Below are 22,038 nucleotides of genomic sequence, written 5' to 3'. Positions count from 1 at the left end.
AACCATCACAGTTGAAGGCAATGCAGCATAGACGCAAATAAAATAGCCAAATAAAAAATACTTTTCATATTGCCTTGCCCTGTCACTACCCTGGAATTTGCATGAGTCTAGAATAATGGCTACCACAGACAACCGGTGACTGGGAGGCTTTTTGAACAGTTGTGAACATCAACCCAAAGCAGAGTATGGCCTGGTGTAAATGTCACTGTTAAAACTGATTTTCACATGCTTTATACAGTGTTATAAAGTTGCTTGACAGTCAAGTAATGAATACAGTGTTTTCTTAACAATCTGATATTTGCTTAAATATTTTAAAGCTCAAAAGAAATAAAAAAAATATCCTGTTTTATATTTAGTAATGCAAACCCAATGTATAATTGAATGTATGAACCCTTTAGTTGTGACACTAACTATATATGTGGTGCTTGTAGAAATTGAAACAGAGATGCTATTCTAGGTGTCAAAAACTCCTGCTGGCTTTTCCTATCTGTATTTCCAAATTAAATGGATTGCAACTGTTTATTCACATGCTATGCGAGGTAATTACACAAGAACATCATGGACACTCTGAAACAGCAAGCTGAATCCCTAGAGGAAACTATAAATCTGCTTGCCTTGAATTATGTAGAACTCGGGTTAAAGGTAAATTGAGTGCACATTCTGATTTGTAGGACAGTGTAGTAACCTGACTTGCATTAGGTGTTGAATGATTGATTCTGCTTGTTGCATGGAGTTTCCCTTCAACATTTTTGACAGATGATATCTCAATGTCATTTTTAAGATATTCCACATTAAGAGACTCTGTCACTAGGAGGAAACTGCCTGCAGATATGAAATGCCGGCACTTAGAGGTGTCTACACATACCTACAGCAGGGTCCCAAATCTTCCTGCCAGGGTTTTATCCCAGACTATTCTGACAGGCAAAGGTTTGGCACTGCTTGATGGTGCTAAAGCTTAACTGTCATTTTTTTGCCTTCTGCACATTGCCTGGTGGCCATTGAGCCTTCTCATCTTGGCAGAAAACACCAGGGATTAATTATTTGCTCTGTGTTGGGTATAATCAAAATCATTGAATTAGCAAAACCCTGCTGATTTACTGATTTTGGCTATACCCTACACAGTAAATAATTAATTCCTGGTGATTTGTGCTAGTTTTTAGCACATAATATACCCATCATGTATAAGCCCTGAAAAAGGGGGAGGTCTTTGAGCCCCCAAAATGTGTTGGCTGTTCTGTATTGTCATTTATGAACCCACTCTATTAAGTGTTTTGGGGCTCTCCATACTGTCTTGTTTGGCACTCTCATTGGACTGTATATGTGAGCAAGGTAGGACCTCTTATTAATAATTTACATGCACCCTGCATCTAAATATTAACCTAAAGTGTATGTCAAAGCAAAAAAAACAAACATATTTAGTACATCTGTGGAATACATGTATGTGTTTATTCCTTTAAACATGCTGCAAGTACAGGAAAATAACTGTTGACATCCCAGAAATATAGCATGAGCCTACTCTTTGACATGACAACACAGCTCTGAATTCCTGAGCACATCTGAATGGATGAGGGGGCTGCCCTTGCGCCTTTTGTCCAACAGCCCTTGGAAGTGGGGACAGGGAGTGTGTGGACACAGAGTAGCACAAGTGCTGATGGAGCAGGCTGCACTGCCTGAGTCCAGGAACCCAGGGGATCAGACTGGAACAGGAGACAGAAGCAGGTTGAGGATATAGTCCTGAGGTCAAAGCCACCCAGGCAACAAAGTACAGAATTGAGAACCAGGAGAGGTGTAGGGGTCACAGGCCGAGGTCAATAGCAGCAGATCAGTGAGGTTCCAGGTAGAAGGCCGAGAGCAATCCAGTAAACAGGCCGAGGTCTCAGTGGCAGGCAGCGTGTGAAAAGAGTGGTCCGGAAACAAGCAGAGTCAGGTGCAGGAATCAAGCAGCCAGATCAGGTCACAGGGAAACAGGAACAAGCTGAAGATCTTAAAGCAACCTGTGCACATTACATGCTTGTTTATATAGGCCAGCCCATTAGTACATGCCCCATGCAACTTCTTGTGCGCCACCCCGTTGGTCCGTGCACGTCTTCTTTCATGTGTGTGTGTTTCCACGCATGTTCCTTAGTGCACACTTCCGTGCGCGCCTGTGCACTATTACATGTTTGGCAGTACATACTGGTCTTTTCTTACAAGAAGACATACAACTTGCAGCTGCATGCAATGTTAAAATGCCATATTATGTGTAAAATAGATAACATTTAGATAACATGTACACTATCTAGGGTCCATGAGAAGCAGGAAGAGTCATTTGGTATTTAGATTGATGGAGATGGTTTTATACAGTATTTTGGTCAGTGAACCCTGACTGTCAACAGATAGTAAGTGAGATGCAGGAACAGATGTACACTGTAAACATTTCAAGGTTAATTGTAAACACATCAGAAATGCCCGATTATTTTGGCAAAACTGGATAAAGTAAGAATGTTTCCAACATGCGTCTTAAACGTAGATTTGTGGAAATAGATGAAACAGAGAATTGTTATGATTTAAATAGAATAATTAGTGGCAACTATCAATTCCTGAAATCTATTTAGAGTTTAAATAAATGTTTTTTGTACACTAAACTGTATCAGGCTTTCAAGGTATAACCTGTGTCCAGAGTGGAAACAAGCATCACAAAACACAAACAAGTATGTAGAAGAGAAGTTTAGAAAAGGAGAACTAAACCCTAACTGGATGACATTTATTTTGTTAAAGTGCTGTATATTACAAACAATTGCCATTTTGCCATTTAAAAAAAAAAAAAAACTTTTTTTTTTTTTTTTTCGCTGCTGATCTCCTCCAGGTTCTTCCAGGCAAAACTTATGTCTACATGCACTTGATTCAACATTGGACCTACTGCCTGATATTGACAACAGTGGACAATACGTACAAAATGTGCTTTTTTATGGTCGTCTGTAGGCCTAACAAATGTCATGTGGCAGCATGATCAGTAGACAGTTGCCCAGTGCCTAAATGTGGACCTTCATGGCCGGATCACCAGGTATCAAGTTTAAAAACATTGAAAAAATGTTTTGGAAATACTTTAACATATTAAGCTTCTATGAGATTCTAGTAAATTGTGTTTATATAAACTTTAAAGGGAAACAATACAGAGGGGCTCCCAAGTACACCTTTTAAAGCCCATTTACACCTTTGCAGAGGTTTTTCACCACTTGAAGACCAGGGTGTTAAACCACCTTCCTGGCCAGGCCATTTTTTTGATTGACATTGACCGAGCCGCTCGGCAATGATCGGGAGCTGTACGGGCTATTGTGAATAGCCCGTACAGCACCCCTTCGGTTCTCCTGAACCGAAGGGGTCCTGGGGCCGAAGCTAGCCGAAAGATCGGCCGAAGCTACGGCCAGATCCCTCGGCAGCTTCGTGAATAGACCCGATAGAGCTTTCTTTTGGTGGTATTTAATCACCACTGGGGGTTTTATTTTTTACTATATAACAAAAAAAGTACCCTAAATTTTTTTTAAAAACTGTTTCCCTAACATGTTATGAAACATTATCACCCCCATTTTTTTGGTAAAATAGAAAATGCGGGGTTATGTCGGGTAAATAGACACCAAGCTGTAAAATTGCTTGCGCGAAATCGCAGAAAATGACCACACCCAAAATTGGCCACAGGCAACGCTTTAAATGCTTTCACCGCTCATCAGTTTAGTGTTATCAGTAATTAATGGCCCTAAAATTATTGCTCCAGCGTTCAGGGCGATATGTAACATGTGCGGCATAATGGGCGCACCCGACGCATGTTTGTGTGTATTTGTATGTGGGGGTGGCGGGGGACTTTAAAAAAATGTTGTGTGTTTGTTTTTTATACTTAACTTTATTGCTATCACATAGTGGACTAAGAAACCCCCTATGTGCTAGCCAATTCACACGACAGGGCCTCTTTATGTTGACATCAAGACCCCTGATGTCACCTAGGGACCCCAGAGAAGCTGATGAAGCAGAGATTGGCTTCATCGGCTTCTCTCTTGCTACTGTACCGGAGAGTGACAGAGGAATGCGGAAGTGATGTAATAGACGTCACTACCTGCATTCAGGGACAGGAGAGGAGATCAAAGGGAGATTGTGTACTGATCTCAGTTTCCCCACTCATGTGCGGCGCTCAGCGCGCACACGAGGGCGGAGGGGAAGGACCTCATAAAGACCCCGTACGACCGTTTAGGAATGACCATGGAACGGTGGTTAAAAAAAAAACCATATGCCAGCAATGTACACCAAATCGAGCATATGCAGCTGCTGGGAATGAACACACAAACTTACTTATTTGTAAGCTTTCCTCTTCATATCCTCATAAATGGCTGTCTCTGTGTTTTGCAAGCTCTTCCTCAGCTCTTCCATTCATTAGTATTCATAGTGGCACTTGCGTTAGAACTAGGAATCCACCAAATACGGATACTAGTATCTGTACCGGTGCCAATACAGAGTATTTGGGCAAGTACTGGATGAAATCAATGCAAGCAGAAGGAGAATATACAAACTCCATGAAAACAGTGTGGTAGCTGGCATTTAAACCAAGGACCCCAGTGCTCCAAGGCATAAGTGCTAACCATTAAGTCACTGTGCTGTTCTTTTTATATTCTTTTCACTGTTTTTTTTTACATATAGATTACATGTATAAACAATGTTATCTAATGTGTGAGGGGTACTTCCCAGGGTATCTGCCGCCGGGAAAGGAGACCCAGATAGACAGAAGGTAGTCCCTTTACCTGGTGATCCAGTGCCTTTTCTCCCCAGGTGCAGCGCCGTTAAAACCCTTTCTCTATTTGCTTTGTAGTTATTAGTATAAGTGTCATGCCTTAAAGTTATTTTGAAGTGAGTTTCACATACACATGTAACTGGTATCGTATCTGCTGCTGTCAGAATACAATAGCCCCCCATGTATGTTGTTTAGTGTCAAGTGTATGGCAGCTTAAAGGAGAATTATGGGGTGAGTGAAAATCACTCATTCCCATAATTCAAGCCGACCTGTGACAAAGAATCTGTCACAGGTCAGCTCTATTGATCAGGAAGTCAGCTGAAACATACCACCAATCCTCTCCCTGCAGAGAGCGGTGACTACAGCTCCCAGCAGGGATTCCCCCCTTTGCACTCCGATCCTCCATCGCTGAATGGAGGAATGAACAGGGAAGGGGTGGGCACAGCTGACTGCCTCTAGATAGGCAGAGCCAGCTATCACTCATGCAGCTGGTTGGATCTTGACTGTATTGTCAGGATCCGTCCCAGCTGTGGCGCTCTCACTATATACTGAGTTTTGGGTCACGGGAGGAGGTTAGTATAAGTCCTCCCGTGATCCTGGGGAGAACTATGGTGAAAAAAAGCTTACCCCATAGTTCTCCTTTAAGGCATTTAGGCAGGGTTATTGTAGGACTATTTTTTTTATTGGCTAATCTATACATCTCTCATTTAATAAAAATATGGGAGTTGTAGAAATGTGAAAGTCACAACAAAATCCTGTCAATTTTGAGAAACATCCACTACATGTTTGTTATGTGTTCCCATTCACACAGCATACCTTATCTTTTACAAGAAAAAAAAGGGGATTTCCACAGTGGGGTGTGCGAGGACCCAGAGGGGAAAATAAAAAAAAGGGGGCTTTTAAGAAACAAGTCCAGACCTCGTGTATAAAAATCTTAGAAGTACATTTATTCAATAAATCGTTGTATACATTATTTAAGATAAAAAACGGAATACAAAATCATCAATAAAAATGCTTTTACAAATGCAGGTTCACCGAATGGTGACGATACCGTGCAGTTACGATGTATATGGTTGTTTGTTATCAGAATGGTATAAACGCTCCTGTAAGTCCCTACATGTTTCGCCCCGAAAGGGCTTCTTCAGGGGAGAGAGAGACAATTCTATGGGAGATATGTTACATATATGTGTCTTCACCGTCAGTTAGTCAGGGAAGCGAGAATATAGTGGAAAAACTGCTTCAAATACAAACAAGGGATTGGTTTTGTCAAGCATGAACCGCCACAGGTAAACACAAATGGAGGGATCGCGTCGGAGACAGCACCCTGTAGTCTTCACGAAAAACAGGCAGCCGGCATACTAGACTTAGAGGTAGTGAAGTTCTGCTCTTGCCGTGTGTGGTGTTGCTGTTTCTTTCCCAGACATCTGTGGAAAGAAACAACAACACCACACACAGAGGTTTTTTATTTTCTCCTCTGGGTCCTCGCACACCCCACTGTGGAAATACCCTTTTTTTTTCTTGCATTTGAAACCTGGGGTGTGAAACTTCCAGCTCCTCTATATGTCTTCTGCAACGCATGTCTACTAATATTATCCCTTAATACCTTATCTTTTAGCTGTTTCCTTGGAGGAAGCCTTTGGCCAGACTGCAGGCTATTCTGAATAGTTTGAGTTAGTCTGTCCCTAAGACATATGGGGACAGACTGCCTTTCCTCTTAACACACACTGCTTCTAGATCTTTAACTCTTGGTTAGGACAGACAGAGTTCAAATCTAGTTTACAACTGATAATAGGTTCTGCCAGACAGTTCTGTACACACTGGGTTAATTATATTAAACATTAACCACCCACCCAGCTCAAGCCTGGTCCTTGAAATTACAGTTTTGGGTTTTCAGCATTTTTGTTTAATTTTTTTTTTTTTATGTTATGCTATGTGGATGGGAACATGTAACAAATATACAATTGGTGGTATCCCAATTTGTCTGCAAAATTCAAAATACACTTTAAGGTAAACACTGTAAACTTAATTCAGAATTTGCACCCAGTGAAAATGCACTAGAAAAGTGCTGTACTCACAAGTTAATCTTTTATTTACCTAACTTTAAAACCTGTTGATTTATCTGTAACTTTAAATACAGGAAGTAGATTCTCACACCAGCTTTGGTCCACATTTAATCTGCCTTTCTAAGTGTACTGGGTGAATGACTTGTATAACTCCTTACGACTCTTCAATAATATCTTGGCGCGTTGGAAAAGCCATCAGAATTCTTACACTGGCTGTGAAGCGATGGGAGAGCATAAAAACAGATGAATCATTCATCTGTCATGCATTTCAGTCTGATCCAGTCCGCCCTGTCCCTAATAAGGTCATAAACTACTTAGCCAGGGGAGCGCTGACCTAGTTTGTGCAGGAGGTTTCTAAGTTAGTTCCCAGTATAATGTATTATGTTAATGGACTTACAAAAACACCGCAGACCGCTGGCTGCAGGAGTCATCAGTTCAGCAGACATACATTTCATAGTTTTCGTTCTGCTTGTCATGCTAGTTTGTTGGGCACATAGTAGTTCCTGAAGGTGTATTATCTGTGCACAGTGTATCAGTCCTTATATGCCAGCTGAATAGCTGACTTAGTTTCTTCCTCCAGACGAGGAGCATTGCTGACATTCTGTAAACCTGGCCTTAATTTGCTCATGTCTGGATTGCATAGTTTGTAAGGACACACGCCAGCATTCTGTCATAGAATAAACAGTATCTGCACATTATAAGTTCGTCACCAAACTGAAGTGAGTCACACTGTCCTTGTCGCCAGACTCGCCATCAACCTTTTACCACAGACTGTATTTTGCCATGAGAGAGGTTTTGGAGGAAATTATTTTCCTAGAATTCAAACCACAGAGGTAACATTCCAGGAAGGCTGGCAGAACCAGGAAACATGCCCACAACACATCAGAACAATAATTCTCAACCAGTGGCTGGGGAACTACATGTTGTTCATAGACGTGTCTTGTATTCTTCATTCTACAGTTTTTTATAAACCTATCAGAATTATGCCTATAAATATCACTCTGTTATTAAATATAATATCCTAACAGGAACGTCTTTTTGTGCCTGTCTTCCACTTTTTGTTAATTGGATCATTTTCAAAGAGAACTTTTGGGAGAGTAAAATGTACTCTTCCCAATAGTTTGAGACGATGTGTGACACTGCAGCTCTCACATGCTTGCTCATTAGTTCGAGAACTGAGCAATCACAAACCGCTGATCACTCAGCTCGAGCCTTCCACCTGCAGAGAGGTGACTGTCAGTCACCACTCCCTGCAGGGAATTCCCCCCTTCCCTCTCTCTTCCTCCAGTGCTCAATGGAGGGACAGACAGGGGATGGAGTGGGCACAGCTGGCTCTAGCTCTGGAGAGGCAGAGCCAGCTGTCAATCAGGCAGCAAGTTGAATCCTGACAATATTGTGTAGCCTCCATCACCTTTTGTGAGGTAGATACTAGACATTTGGTGGTTGCTAGAGCTCTAGTCAATCACTGGAGCTCTCATGGCCAGTGTTGCATGCTAGGACAGAGTATATATACTCAAGGGAATTGCCATGTGCTCAGTCTGGCTTCAGCCATGGATTAGTCCAGGTTGGGGTGTTGTCCAGCCTGCCCCCAGGCTAGGCCTGGGGGTGGGAACACCTGAGTGTGGAAAAAGTTTCATTAGGCCTCAAGCCTAGAGGAGGCCTTGGCTACTGATTGATGAGGAGAACCAGGGAAGATGATGGCTACTGGAGGTGGCCCCTCTGTGCTGCTCGCCCGCGGACGCACCTGATACCGCGCATGCGCACCCGCCGTGTGACTCGAGCATGCGTACCTGCAACCCGGGCACCAGGAGTTCTGCCAAGCTGAGGGGAAACCCGTGCCCTGCGCCGTGCCCGTGGCCCCCGAGCAGGGGCAACACCCCCTGCTTCCTGACACTCAGGAGCAAATCTGTTGTCTCTCTCACTGAAGATCTGTGCCAATCTTTAGTCAATTGTGCTCCTAATGATTCTACACTGCATTACTAAAGGGACTGGTGAGTCTGAAGTCTGTGTCTGTTCTACCCTGGATGTCTATTCCTCTATACCCTCTCCAAAAGTGAATATGTTAAAAAAACTGTTCAGCATCATATTTCTGGCTTGGAATTCAGCACTGTGGGTCATTAAAAGATGGTTGTTTAATACTATTGGGGCAGCAGGTTGCTATAATCCCTAGACAAGCTAGTAATGACACGGGTTATTCTGGCGTCTCCTTCGGGGGTGAGCTCTTCATTTTGTCAGGATCTTTCCTGGCTGCAGAGCGACTCTGCGCTGTTAGCATATAGCAGGCAATAGCCCGCTAGATGCGGACTTTGGGTCACAGGGGTACATTAGTAAATATACTCATGTGAACCAAAAGAGAACTAAAGCCAAAAGAATAATTGTTGGCTATAGTTCTCTTTTTAAAAAAAAAGTTAATGTCATCCCAGCTGAATGAAGTGTAGAGAAGGGCAACTAAATTATTAAGGGGCACGAAGAGCTCCGTTTAGGGGAACTATAAACTGAGCTAAAATGTATTTTACCTTGAGCAGAGGAAATAACAAGGGATATGATCACCTTATAACAAAAATATATAAATGGTCTATATGGCAAACTTGATGCAAACTGTTCATTTAGAGGGCTTGGATACCCCTGATGTCTCCATAAAGAGGACCTGTCACCTTTTTCTATCACATAAGGGGGTTTCTCAGCCCAGGGCCGGCCTTAGGCCTTTAGGCGCCCTGTGCGAGAAAGCTTTACAGCGCCCCTCAGTGACCACACCCCTCAGTGGCCACACCCTTTAGTGGCCCCCACCCCCACTATAGTACTATGTGTCTCCCAGTTATTTACAAACACTGGAGTGATCAGACGATCGCTCCGGTGTTTGTCCTTCTCACCCGGAGGACCGGTAAATATCAATATTCAGGAGAAATTACTGAAAATTTAGTTTTTGTTTTTTTTTAACATTATGTTATAAAACAACTAATATTACCACCCGCTCCAACTCTCTCAGCTCAGCTTCCCTGAACTTCCTGTCCAGTACACAATCACAAGGGACAGCAAAGTCTGCAGCAACCATTCATCTACTAGCTTAAAGAAGATAGGAAGCAGGAGTGGTGAGCAAGGAACAGTGTATTGGCTTGTCCTGCAGTGCCTAAGTGTTTGTGTGTGATAGTAAGCTGTGTGTGTCTGCACAAAGGTGGCTCCATAAGACCCTGCAAAGGAAAGGAGCCACCCTAAAACAGGATATTAGGGCTAGTCTTTCTGCACATGAAAAGACTTCTTTACACTGAGAGCTATGAAAATGTGCAATAGACTTCCACACTAGCTAGTTCTAGCCAACTATGTAGACTGCTTAAAAAAGGCAGAATGTCTTTCTAATTGCACACAATATAAGTGTCTATTAATAATTATGAGAAATAACTGTAAACTAAAAGTGACAGTAAAGTCAAAAACGTTTTTCCCTCCCCCAATGTTAATTAAAGCACTTAGCGTAAATGATGTCTCTTAATCCCATCTTCCCCTTCTCTCCTGTCCTTATCAGCCTTCTCTCCAGCGCTGCGTCGGTGTCCGATCCAGCGCTGACTGGTGTCCCATGGTGTCTGCATGCGGGTGCAAGCATCCATAGACTTACCTTGTGTCTCTCCTCGTCTCCTGGCCGAAAATCCGAACTGCGCATGCGCCCGCCCTAAGATGCTTTGCGGCCGCCCGAGCATTTTCTGATTTTCGGACGGGAGCGTGCGGAGAAGACGGGGGTAAGTTTAAAACGCCCCTTCATCATCATGGCATCACGTCCAGATGTAGGGGGCGTGCCCCGGAAACGCGTTGACACTACAGTGATTCTCATACAGGACGCTCTACACGGATCCCTTTACTGCTCCGTTTTTACTATCCTGCTGCTCGTTTTTACTTCCACTTTGTGAGTACCTGTTTGTACATTCTTGATGATTTTATTGGATTAAACAAATCTGCACTAGGAAAGGCACCCCTTTTTTGCTTTTTTTCAGGTATTATTTTTGTGTTTGAAGGGAAGACTATTGTTTTCATCTGCCTGTTACTGGGGAGTGTTTTCCACCAAGTAGAGCAAGAATAAACAATATTACTGAGTTGTGAATATTTCTTTCTTTCTGTTGAATCATTAGGTTTATTGCTAGTGAGGCATGCTGGTAAGAACATAAATATTCGGGCTGACCTTTCAGAAGGGTCTTTGCCTGGGCTGCGGTCTGGAAAGGAGTCTGTGCTGGATGTTTGTGCCACCCAGGCCTGCTACCTGGGGAAGCTCTTTGCTGAAATAGGTGCCTGAGTCTGGGCCTAGGGAATTTATGATGCCTTGCTGGAGGGTGCATTTAGAAGGCATAAATCTGGAAGATGGCTGCTTGTATGGAGCATTTCAGAAAGAGGCTTCTGTGGTTCTTGGAGAGCTGACTGCAGGCTGCTGCTGGAGGTCACTACAAGAAGTAATCATTTCCCATCCCAGAAGGTACTTGTGCTACCAAGTTGCTCTTCTTTTTTTTAAAATTCAAAAGTAAACTTTATTGTGTAAATACACTATACATGGAACACATATATAGGTATAAACTAAAAGTATCGGTAATTGGTATTGGCAAGTACATGAGGGGATGTACTTGTACTTGGTCCTGAAAAAGTGGCATCGGGACATCCCTAGTATAAACCATTCTGAATACAACCAGTGTAGCAATAGTGATGTGCCCCTGGTGGGAGGGCAACCGTCATAGGGCTAAAACAGCCCTGACTGGCATATCACGATGTATAAGCATTATGTACTCGTATGTCGATCCAACATTTCTCAGAGATAAGCACATCGCGCTTCTCTTATAGCATCCAAAATATAATATCAAAACCAACAAAAGAAGTAAGGCAATCGTGTTTTGATCAGTGTTCCCCCTCGCTTCGGATATCGAAGCAATAGAGTAAATGGTGCAGGAGTGGCAACTAATTAAATGGGGAGGAGAGGGGAGGTATACATATATCAAGGCAGGGCAGCAAGCAGGATAGAAGGGGGGAGAGGGAGGGGGGGTTGGTCCAGAGGGGGATACCAAGTTGCTCTTAACAGTCCACAATTGGAAAATGCCAGTCCTGGCTTAAAGGTCCATAACCTGTGTTGACTTTTACTAAAAGGCCTTAGATGTTTTTGCTGCTGTTTTGGGGTATCTTGCACCCCAACCCTCTCCCCTGGAGTTAATTGTGCCAAATCAACTCTGTAAATGTTCCAAAGTGACAGGCACTCAATTTTCTTTTCCTGAAAAAAGTCAAGGATTCCACCCTGAGAGAGTTAGAATGCTAGCCCACTGAGCCACCTAGGGGTCCTCTTTAACTGCCTAGGGGTAAGGGGGTGCTACACAGAAAAAGTGCAGAAGGATAGACTTGGAGAGATTGAATGCTAGGCCCATAATGCCCTAGTGCTCACAATTACCGGCCACTGTGCATAGGGAATAATTATTCTTTGTGTAGAAATGGTGTTTGCCAATTTACCAAATAAAGATGGCATGAAGAAGACTTTGTTGTAAAGTAATATGTGCTCCAGGGTACACCTGTCAGATTCAATTCAGAATGACAGTTTAATGATGCAGGAACCAGTAAATCATGAGCACATGCATAGCAATCATTCTTTCTTTTTGCTATTGTAAACAATAAAAGCTCCTTGCATAGCAATAGTTATTTCTCTGTATTTAAAACAGTTCACGTTTCCTTGAAAAGCAATGGAACTCTTAAAGGATACAGGCAATAGATATACGCAAATTACAGAAAATGTGATAAGCACTTGCTGTCATAGGTGTATTTAAAAAGTAATTTGGGTTTCAAACTAACAAATGAGCCCATGCAAGCATTTTGTGCTATAAATGTTAGTTAAATGAAACCTAAAAAGACTAATATTATCTGCCGCAAAAAAAATATAAGAATATCCAAGCAATTCTCCGGGCTTTCTAATGTGGGAATTCAGGTCAGCCAATATGATGGTTTTTAATTTTATTAGACATTCGACACAGGCGATTCGTTTCACTCGCAATTGAAATTCGGACAAATTTTCAGAAATTCGTATGCATCTGAATTTCTGAACGAAAATATAACAAATCTGAACGTATCCGGATTTCCGATAATGAAAATGTCGAATGCATCCGAATTTCTTTGCGAATTTCATTCTGCATTAACTTTTTATTGTTAAATGTCAACCTAAAAAAAAAGACCCTTCAGGTCTGGTAGGAATGTTAGGACGGACCCCCGATGTAAAAAAACCCCACCAAAACAAAACCGTGGGTTTCCCCTACACAGTCATACCAGATCCTTTAGGTCTGGTAGGAATTTTTAAGGGACCCCAATGCCAAAAAAAAAAGTGTGGTACCTTAAATCCTATACCAGACCCTTGATCTGGGCACTGGCCTGGTAGGGCAGGACAGGGGGGGACGAGCGCCCCCCTCCTCCCTGTACCATAATATGCCACATGTTCTCGACATGGGGAGGGTGCTTTTTCCTTGTCCCCATGGGGATGAGGACAAAGGCCTCTTCTCCACAACCCTGGCCTGGTGGTTGAGGGGGTCTGTGGGCAGGGAGGCTTATCTGCAGTTTGATGCCCCCTTTCATAAGTCTTGATGCTGCTCCTTTAAGTCCATAGGAAAAACAGATATAAAATCAGGTTATGATTGTCCTATTCTTCTTAGTAATCAGTCTCTCTGCCCACACCAGACTGCTGAAGTGATGTGCTGTGGTGCTAGTGCACCCTGAGAAAGAAATCTGGATTATTTATTTTTTTTATTGATTTGAGAGAATTCCACTTTTGAGAGAGTTCACCACTTATGGAGACATAAGTGGTGAGATTTCCCCACTACATGTCTTTTATGCCACCAGGTACTAATGAAGCTGTCACTCTTTGCAACTGAATTTCACAAATATCTGTTCTATTTTTTTTTTAATAATTTGGCTTTTTGATAGCCACAGAACTTGCAATCAGGTGAATATATCTTCTAACAGTAGTCTGTAGGAGAAGGCAGGATCTCAATGTTGCAAGCGAACATTCTAAACTTAAATATATGGTTTGGAATGGAGTTGAGTTATAAATATTCAGGAATTAAATCATTTTTTAGAGACTGTCAGTTTGCTTATTAAGGGCAAAGCGACAGAGTCTCTTTAAATCCCACCGCCTAACCCACCTATACACCATTTTGTGGCTCCATTACAGCCTCCACAAAATACTTGGTATGTGGGAATATTTGACTTTCTCCCATGAAGCAGCCAATTGCCAGGCCCAAACACTGTTGCGTGAGATGGACGCCATCTGCTTTGTGTAAGCTCCAACACTATCTGACACAAAGCTTTTACAGGGTTAGGACAGCAGAGAAACAGAGCATGTGAAAGGTGAGTCATTGGGTCCGGTGGTGGTCTTTAGAGAGACTCTCTCACTTTGTCATGAATGGACACAGTGACAGGGTCTCTTTAAGTTTTTATTCATACAGTAGTCTTTTAAAATGACAGTATTATGTTTCTTTGGTTTCACTTATTTATTACAAAATAGAACAGTCTGCATCAAAGATGTGACAAAACATTTAAAAAAACCCAGTCATTTATAACTATACACCTTCATCTCCCACTAACAGCATTTATGCAAAAATAAGCAGTGTTGCATTGTGCCTGGACCCTGTTCTAGACAGGCTTTACCCTCTAAGAGCCATTCAGAGAGACAATGGTTACAGCATCAGCTTGATCATATACTGCATTCATCAGAAAATCATGGATCACACTGCACTACAAATGACAGGTGAACTCTGGGAAGGTATGCTCCATTTTGACATTCTAGTATACAAGCCCTATATGTGCCATCCATGAAGAAAATAGCCAGTGGATGCATACAAATCAAGTCTCTACTTATAATTTCCTTATAATTCTTGGCTGCAGTCCTACAGAATGTTAAAACCGATCATTCAGTACATAGGAGTAAAAGACGGTAATATTATATTTTAAATGTGTCCCATGATGTTAATAATATAAAAAAAAGTATTGTAATCACTCATAGATCTTCTAGATTGACTTTTTATCTCTATGGCCGTTTTTCTTGATTAACACAGTAACACAGTACAATGTAATGTGTTTGATATATTTCCGTTACTTTTATTTGTGAAGTTTTAGAGGTATGTTTACTCATTTCAAAGACTTAAACAAATAAATAACATAAACTCAAAATACATCACACATTTGATAACACTAAGAATGTATGAACTGGAAGCGTTCGGTAACTGATTCCAACCAATTACATTGTAAATGTTCAAGTACTGGTTATAATAGGAACAAAATTGGTTAGTTGTTATGAATAGGACCTATTTATCAATTTTAATAGATTAGCATAAATGCCCTACTACTTAATAAATCAAATATCACAAACAGCTCCACAAAGCAATATATGTAGGGCCACGCTACATAACCTCATTATCAAGCTAGAAAAATAGCAACCCATTTTAATGTGTCCTCTACTTTTAGGTTTCTGGATAGTGCTTGGCCACTCATTTTTCCTTAGCATAATACCAGGTTATATCTGAGTGTACATAGACATCAAAGTTATATATCAAAGTGGACCTAAACCGACTTTACACATTCAACCCCCACCCCCCCACTTTTTTGTTTTGCTGTCTTCCTAAACCTGTAACTAAGACCCTTTAAATACTTACCTGTTGGCAACACTGTGGTATCTCTGTGTATCCACTGCCTGTTGCCTCCCTAATGTTTGTGTTTCTGATGAGCAGTTGCAGCATGATCTGTGTAAGGTAGAGGTACTGATACTCTGAAGCTAAATGGGGCAGTGGATAGGATATTGTAAAATTCGGTTTAAAGTCCAATGGCAGTCTGCAAAAAACAATAGAAATCCAGTAAAAATTGGCTTTAGAGCCACTTGAACTGAGTTCAGCGGCTCCTCATTTGACCATAGAAAGAGAGAGTCTTGTCCTTTAACAGGATTTCATGAAAATTTAATTTCTAGATTGTAAATGTTTAAAGATTGCTCACAAAGCTTACTTTAGAATTCCATACTGCTTTTCAAGTTATTGCCCTTTATAAATACAATGATAAAAGTAAAGCTCCTTTATTTAAATACATTATTAAGGCAGCATAGGTACAATACAATTTTCACTCAAAATTGTTCTTGTTTCTGCATTTTACTTCTCTGAAGGATTTCCCCATGCATTTCCTTTTGTCTGTAAAAATCCTCATTTGCAGTTTGGAATCTGTTTTTTGAATAAATCACAGACGTGTTTTTTACCATGATTTCTCTGTGGTCTATAAACCCTATGACCACACTGTTCCCCTGCCTTTCCTTCTTTAGCACAGCCTGGTTAATATTTTAACCGTCACTGTGCACGGGGCACTCATGATAGTTACTGAAGTAATGCACGGAAAGTGGGATTTACATCCAAGGCATACACAGTTTAAGTGATTTTTACATTTTCTTGCTGTTTCAAATGATCATGTTTTTATTTTATATGTAGAATTATAGATTTTAATTCTAGTGGCTTTCCGTATGTGACAAGTTGCAATCAGCATCCTTGCTGATTCCTGATGAGATGAACAGATAGGACACCTATAGATTCTACTGTTTTTAGTCAGTGTGAGAGAGGAAACCACCTAGAAACCTACATATCTAGTACTGTAAGGAAATAAGACTACACGTGTGTGTGATTTAAAACATCTACTATAAAAAGATAATATTGAATAAATGTTTTTAGGAACCGCATTGGAGCTCAGTAAGGTACATGTCAGACTTCCCAATCACATAAATCTGTTTATTCTAATCAGAAATCTTACTTGAAAGTGACTATGCATTCCTAAAAACAAATGAAAGTAACTCTAACTTGCCAGTCTACCTTGCTTGTGTTACCCCACAACCCACATCTTCCACAACAGCCCCTGAAAACCCAGAAATTTGGGGTATTGGGCACACATGACAGTCCTGTCTCTCACAATGTAGCACTCAGAACCTCAGCAGCCAAAGACCAAGTCCAGAATTTTCACTTGGGGCAACAGGGAAATAGAATGCATAAAAGGCTGCCGCAGTGGCGGAACTACCGCCGGTGCACCGGGGTCTGAGGCTGTATGGGGGCCCAGTGGGGTCCGGTCCTGGGCACCCCCACAGCCTCAGTGGGGTCCGGTCCTGCAATATGGGACAGTGCACGGTCCCGGTGTTCGAACACCGGGGCCCCGTACTGCAGACAGGCTTCTCAGTAAGGGGGCGGGTCCTGTGACTCACCTCCCCTCCCGGCCACGTCCATAGTAACAGGCGGCAGGAGGGGAGGTGAGTCACAGGAGGCATGTGGGTGTCATAAGCCTGGCCCCCTGCAGTGCACATATCGAAACTCCCTGGCTGCGGTCCTCTGGCTGGGTAAGTCCGAGCGCCGGTGTGGGGGGATGGAGTGAAGGGGTTGTGTACTGCTCTTTTTCATGTAATTGGACAAGTGGATTATAATGGGGAATATTACACTGTAATGTTCCCTATTATAATCTATTTCTCTGATTAAATGATTACAGACAGGCCTCTGTTCTATCACAGTTTGAGACTAGGTTAGAATGTGTGACCAGTGACGTGGTCACGTATTTTAACGTAATTTCGCCCAGTTTTTTGGCGGTGGAATAGGTGAAGCATTCCAACGCTTTCTCCGCTGTTCCAGGGCAGGTCGGCATCGCAAATCGCATGTGCAGGAGAACCGATCTGCCCTGAAACAGCTGATCGGTCCTGAAATGTCACTTCTGTCCGACTTTGTGAGTGTGGTGGAATGTGAGATCGCAGTCGGAGAGAAGTGACATTTCAGGACCGATCAGCTGTTTCAGGGCAGATCGGTTCTCCTGCACATGCGATTTTCGATGCTGATCTGCCCTGGAACAGCTGGGAAAGCGCTGGATTGCTTCACCTATTGGTGGTCACACATTCCACCGCCGAAAAACTGGGCGGGATTACGTTAAAAGGAGTGACCACGTCACCGGTCACACATTCTAACGTATTCACAACCTTTGATAGAACACCGCCATCAGGGGGGTATAGCCGGTACCCATGTGAGGGGTCTGGGGGGCCTCTTACATGGGTATCAACTTTACCGGGGCTGCATGGCAAAGGTGACAGGGGAGTGGGTGGAGGAGGCCGGGACCCAGCAGCAGCAGGTAAGAAGAGTTGGGAGGAGGTACTTGCTTCCTATCTGCAATGTTACATTCATTCATTTTCAGAGCCTATTGCTTTTAATCAGTGAGACTCTGTCTATTAAACATCCACCGATGTTGTGTAGCGTGGATACAAAAGTATCATCACACTACTGTACACTCCAAAGCATAAAGCAAATATGGCAACTCGGTATACATATAATTACAAACTATACATAGACACAAGCTTTTTATATCATTAACCTATATTTATAAAATAATTAGCATTAAACAGAACTCTTTCACAAGTATAGGTGAATAATATTAAAGCAGAACTAGCATTAGATATATTGTTTTGTGCTAGGTGCATGGATGGTAAACAAAGTACGTTCTGTGGCCAATTGGTGGCCAGATGTAAGCGGATTTACATCTGCCTATATCTGCCCACACCTGGGTCCATTCAGGTTCATTAGACTGAATGAAAAAAAACACGTGTCCAGGTTCACTTTTACTGACCTGACTGGATGTGGGAGGATATAAGCAGACTCATGGGTTGGAATAGACATGGATATCACATGTGTGGCATCACCTTCTATTTTTAACCAGACTCAGCATGGATCAGCCTAGGATCCCCTTAGCTGAACACTATTTAAAGAGATATTTCTCCATTGGCCACTGTTGTTGAAAGACCCTTACCAGTACACCATTTACAAGAGGCATTTCTCCACTGACCACCAATGTAAGGCGACCCTTACGTGAACACTAATATAAGGAGCAGTACAGAAAAAAACACAAAAAAGCGCCAGAGAGGACTGCTCAACCAGTACAAACCAATGTACACATGAATATAGTCAGAATCAAAGTCTGTTTAAAAATTGATAGATGAAATAAAAATTGGTGAATGAATAAAAAACACATTTATAAACACGTTTATAAAAAATGTCTGTAGGATGCTGCCCCAAATCAGCCAGGGAGACTGTAAAATCTAGGGAAAAAAACACAAACAAGGGGCGCCTTTCCTGGTGCAGACAAATTTATTAAGATCAGGATTGAAGGTAAATATAAAACATACTCACAAAATTCATGATTGAAGTATAAAAAGTATAAAAATTAAGTCCATGGACCCAAGGAAAAGTCTATGAAAGCTGCACAGCCGTGTCTATGTGTCAGCAGAGGAGACTGTGTGATGACGCGTTTCCGGGGTCACGCCCCCTTCATAAGATACAGACCTCCTCCGTCCCATGTGCTTAATAAAGAGGTGACTGGCCAATCGGCAAGTGTGCGGGAGCCCTGTCGGTTTAAACCGCAGCTGTTATAGGGTTTGTGTAACGAGTCCTCCGTGGCTTAGAAAATGGAGCCCTGTCCTGTGACTGACGGATAGCCTGTCGTGGCGCTGGACCAATCATGAGAGGGCTATACGTGGGCTCGCCTGGAGGGAGTGACCCCGGAAACGCGTCATCACACAGTCTCCTCTGCTGACACATAGACACGGCTGTGCAGCTTTCATAGACTTTTCCTTGGGTCCATGGACTTAATTTTTATACTTTTTATACTTCAATCGTGAATTTTGTGAGTATGTTTTATATTTACCTTCAATCCTGATCTTAATAAATTTGTCTGCACCAGGAAAGGCGCCCCTTGTTTGTGTTTTTTTCACTAATATAAGGAGGCATTTCTCTACTGACCACCAATGTAAAGAGACCCTTACCTAAACATCATTATAAAGAGGCATTCCTCCTCTGACCAGCAATGTAAAGAGACCCTTAACTGAACACCAATATCAAGAGGCATTCCTCCTCTGACCAGCAATGTAAAGAGACCCTTAACTGAACACCAATATAAAGAGGCATTCCTCCACAGAACACCAAGGTAGGGGGACCCCTATCGGAACACCAATACAAGGAGGCATTTTCTCATGACCACCAATGTAAGGGGACTCTTATTTTAACACCGTCATAATGAGGCTTTTTTCCACTGACCACCAATGTAAGGGAACCCTTAACTGAACACCAATATAAGGAGGCATTTGCTATTGACCACCAATGTAAGTGGACTCTTATCTACACCATCATAATGAGGCTTTTCTCCACTGATCACCAATTTAAGGAGACGCTTAACTGAACACTGGTAAAAGTGGAATTTCTCTACTGACCACCAATCTAAGGGGACTCTTATCTGAACACCAATATAAAGAAGCATTTCTCTACTGACCACCAATGTAAGTAGACCCAGGGCCGCCCCTTTAATGAGGCAGCCGGAGGCTCTTGACTCAGGTGGTAGAGGTGGCGGCAGGCAGAGCGGCATCTTTGTTGTATAGTGGCCGCTCTGCTGCACAATGCCGCCCCATTCCAGCCAGAGCATCCCAGGTTGCTAAGAGCCAAGGGGGGGGGGAGATGTTTAAGGGCCAGAGTGCTCCCCCTTCCTGCCACGGCCTCAGGCGGCAAACAGATGGGGATGCCACTAAGTAGACTCTTAACTGAAAACCAATATAGTTAGACGTTTCTCCATGGACCACCATGGAGAAATGTAAGGGAACTCTTATCTTAACATCATCATAATGAGGCTTTTCTCAACTGACCACCAATGTAAGGGAACCCTTAACTGAACAGTGGATCAGTTAAGGGTCCCCTTACTGAAGGAGCCTTTAACTAAACACCATTAAAAAGAGGCATTTCTCCATTAACCACCAATGTAAGAGGACCCTTTCCTGAACACCAATAGAGAAAGGCTGATCCATAGACCATGAATTCCCTCTATAGTCACAGCATCATATACACTATATTGCCAAAAGTATTTGGACACCTGCTTTTCCATGCATATGAACTCTGATGGCATCCCAGTCTTAGTCCGCAGGGTTCAATGTTGAATTGACTCAACCTTTGCAGCTATAACAGCTTCAACAGCTTCAACTCAAGGTTTAGGAGCGTGTCTATGGGAATGTTTGACCATTCTTCCAGAAGCACATTTGTGAGGTCAGGTACTGATGTTGGACGAGAAGGCCTGGCTCGCAGTCTCCGCTTTAATTCATCCCAAAGGTGTTCTATCGGGTTGAGGTCAGGACTCTGTGCAGGCCAGTCAAGTCCCTCCACCCTAAACTCGCTCATCCATGTCTTTATGGACCTTGCTTAGTGCACTAGTGCGCAGTCATGTTGGAACAGGAAGGGGCCATCCCCAAACTGTTCCCACAAAGTTGGGAGCATGAAATTGTCCAAAATGTCTTCCCTTCACTGGAACTAAGGGGCCAAGCCTAACCCATAAAAAAACAACCCCACACCATAATCCCCCCTCCACCAAACTTTACACATGCAGTCAGGCAAGTACTGTTCTCCTGGCAACTGCCAAACCCAGACACGTCCATGGGATTACCAGGCAGAGAAGCGTGATACGTCACTCCAGAGAACATGTTTCCACTGCTCTGGAGGCCAGTGGCGGTGTGCTTTACACCACTGCATCCGACGCTTTGAACTTGGTGATGTAAGGCTTGGATGCAGCTGCTTGGCCATGGAAACCCATTCCTGGCTTGTTCACACCAAATGCAGACCAGATCTGGATGAGTTTCTGCACACGCAGTGCAGTGTGTTATACCGCGTTTTTGATGCGTTCCAGGCCGTTTTTGGTTAAAAAAAAAGAAATGTTAGTTTAAAATGGTCTTTCAGTGCATTCCAGTGCTTCGTTTGCATGCATTTTTGATGTATTTGCATGTGTTCCAGAGCAGGAAAAATAGGGCTTGCTGCAGTTTTTTTTACATGCTCTGGAACTGAACGCTGCGGTGTGAACTAGAGCCCAAAATACCATTTGGAATACATGGGACGCAGATTTGATCTGGTCTATAACTGCTCTGCTCATGGAACGCGCTTGGTGTGAACAAGCCCTCCATGAAGCTTTCTACCCACTGTTGTTGTGCCGATCTGAAGGCCACACATAGTTTGGAGGTCTGTAGCTATTGACTCTGCAGACAGTTGACGAATTCTGCACACTGTGCGCTTCAGCATGCGCTGACCCCGCTCTGTCATTTTACGTGGCTGAGTTGCTGTTGTTCCCAGTTGCTTCCACTTTGTTATAATACCACTAACAGTTGACCGTGGAATATTTCGTAGCACGGAAATGTTCAAGGATGGA

This window comes from Nanorana parkeri, unplaced genomic scaffold, assembly GCF_000935625.1.
Source record: "Nanorana parkeri isolate BGI_ZX_2015 unplaced genomic scaffold, ASM93562v1 scaffold342, whole genome shotgun sequence".
Classification (NCBI taxonomy): Eukaryota; Metazoa; Chordata; class Amphibia; order Anura; family Dicroglossidae; genus Nanorana; species Nanorana parkeri.
Note: the sequence above shows the minus strand (reverse complement) of the source record.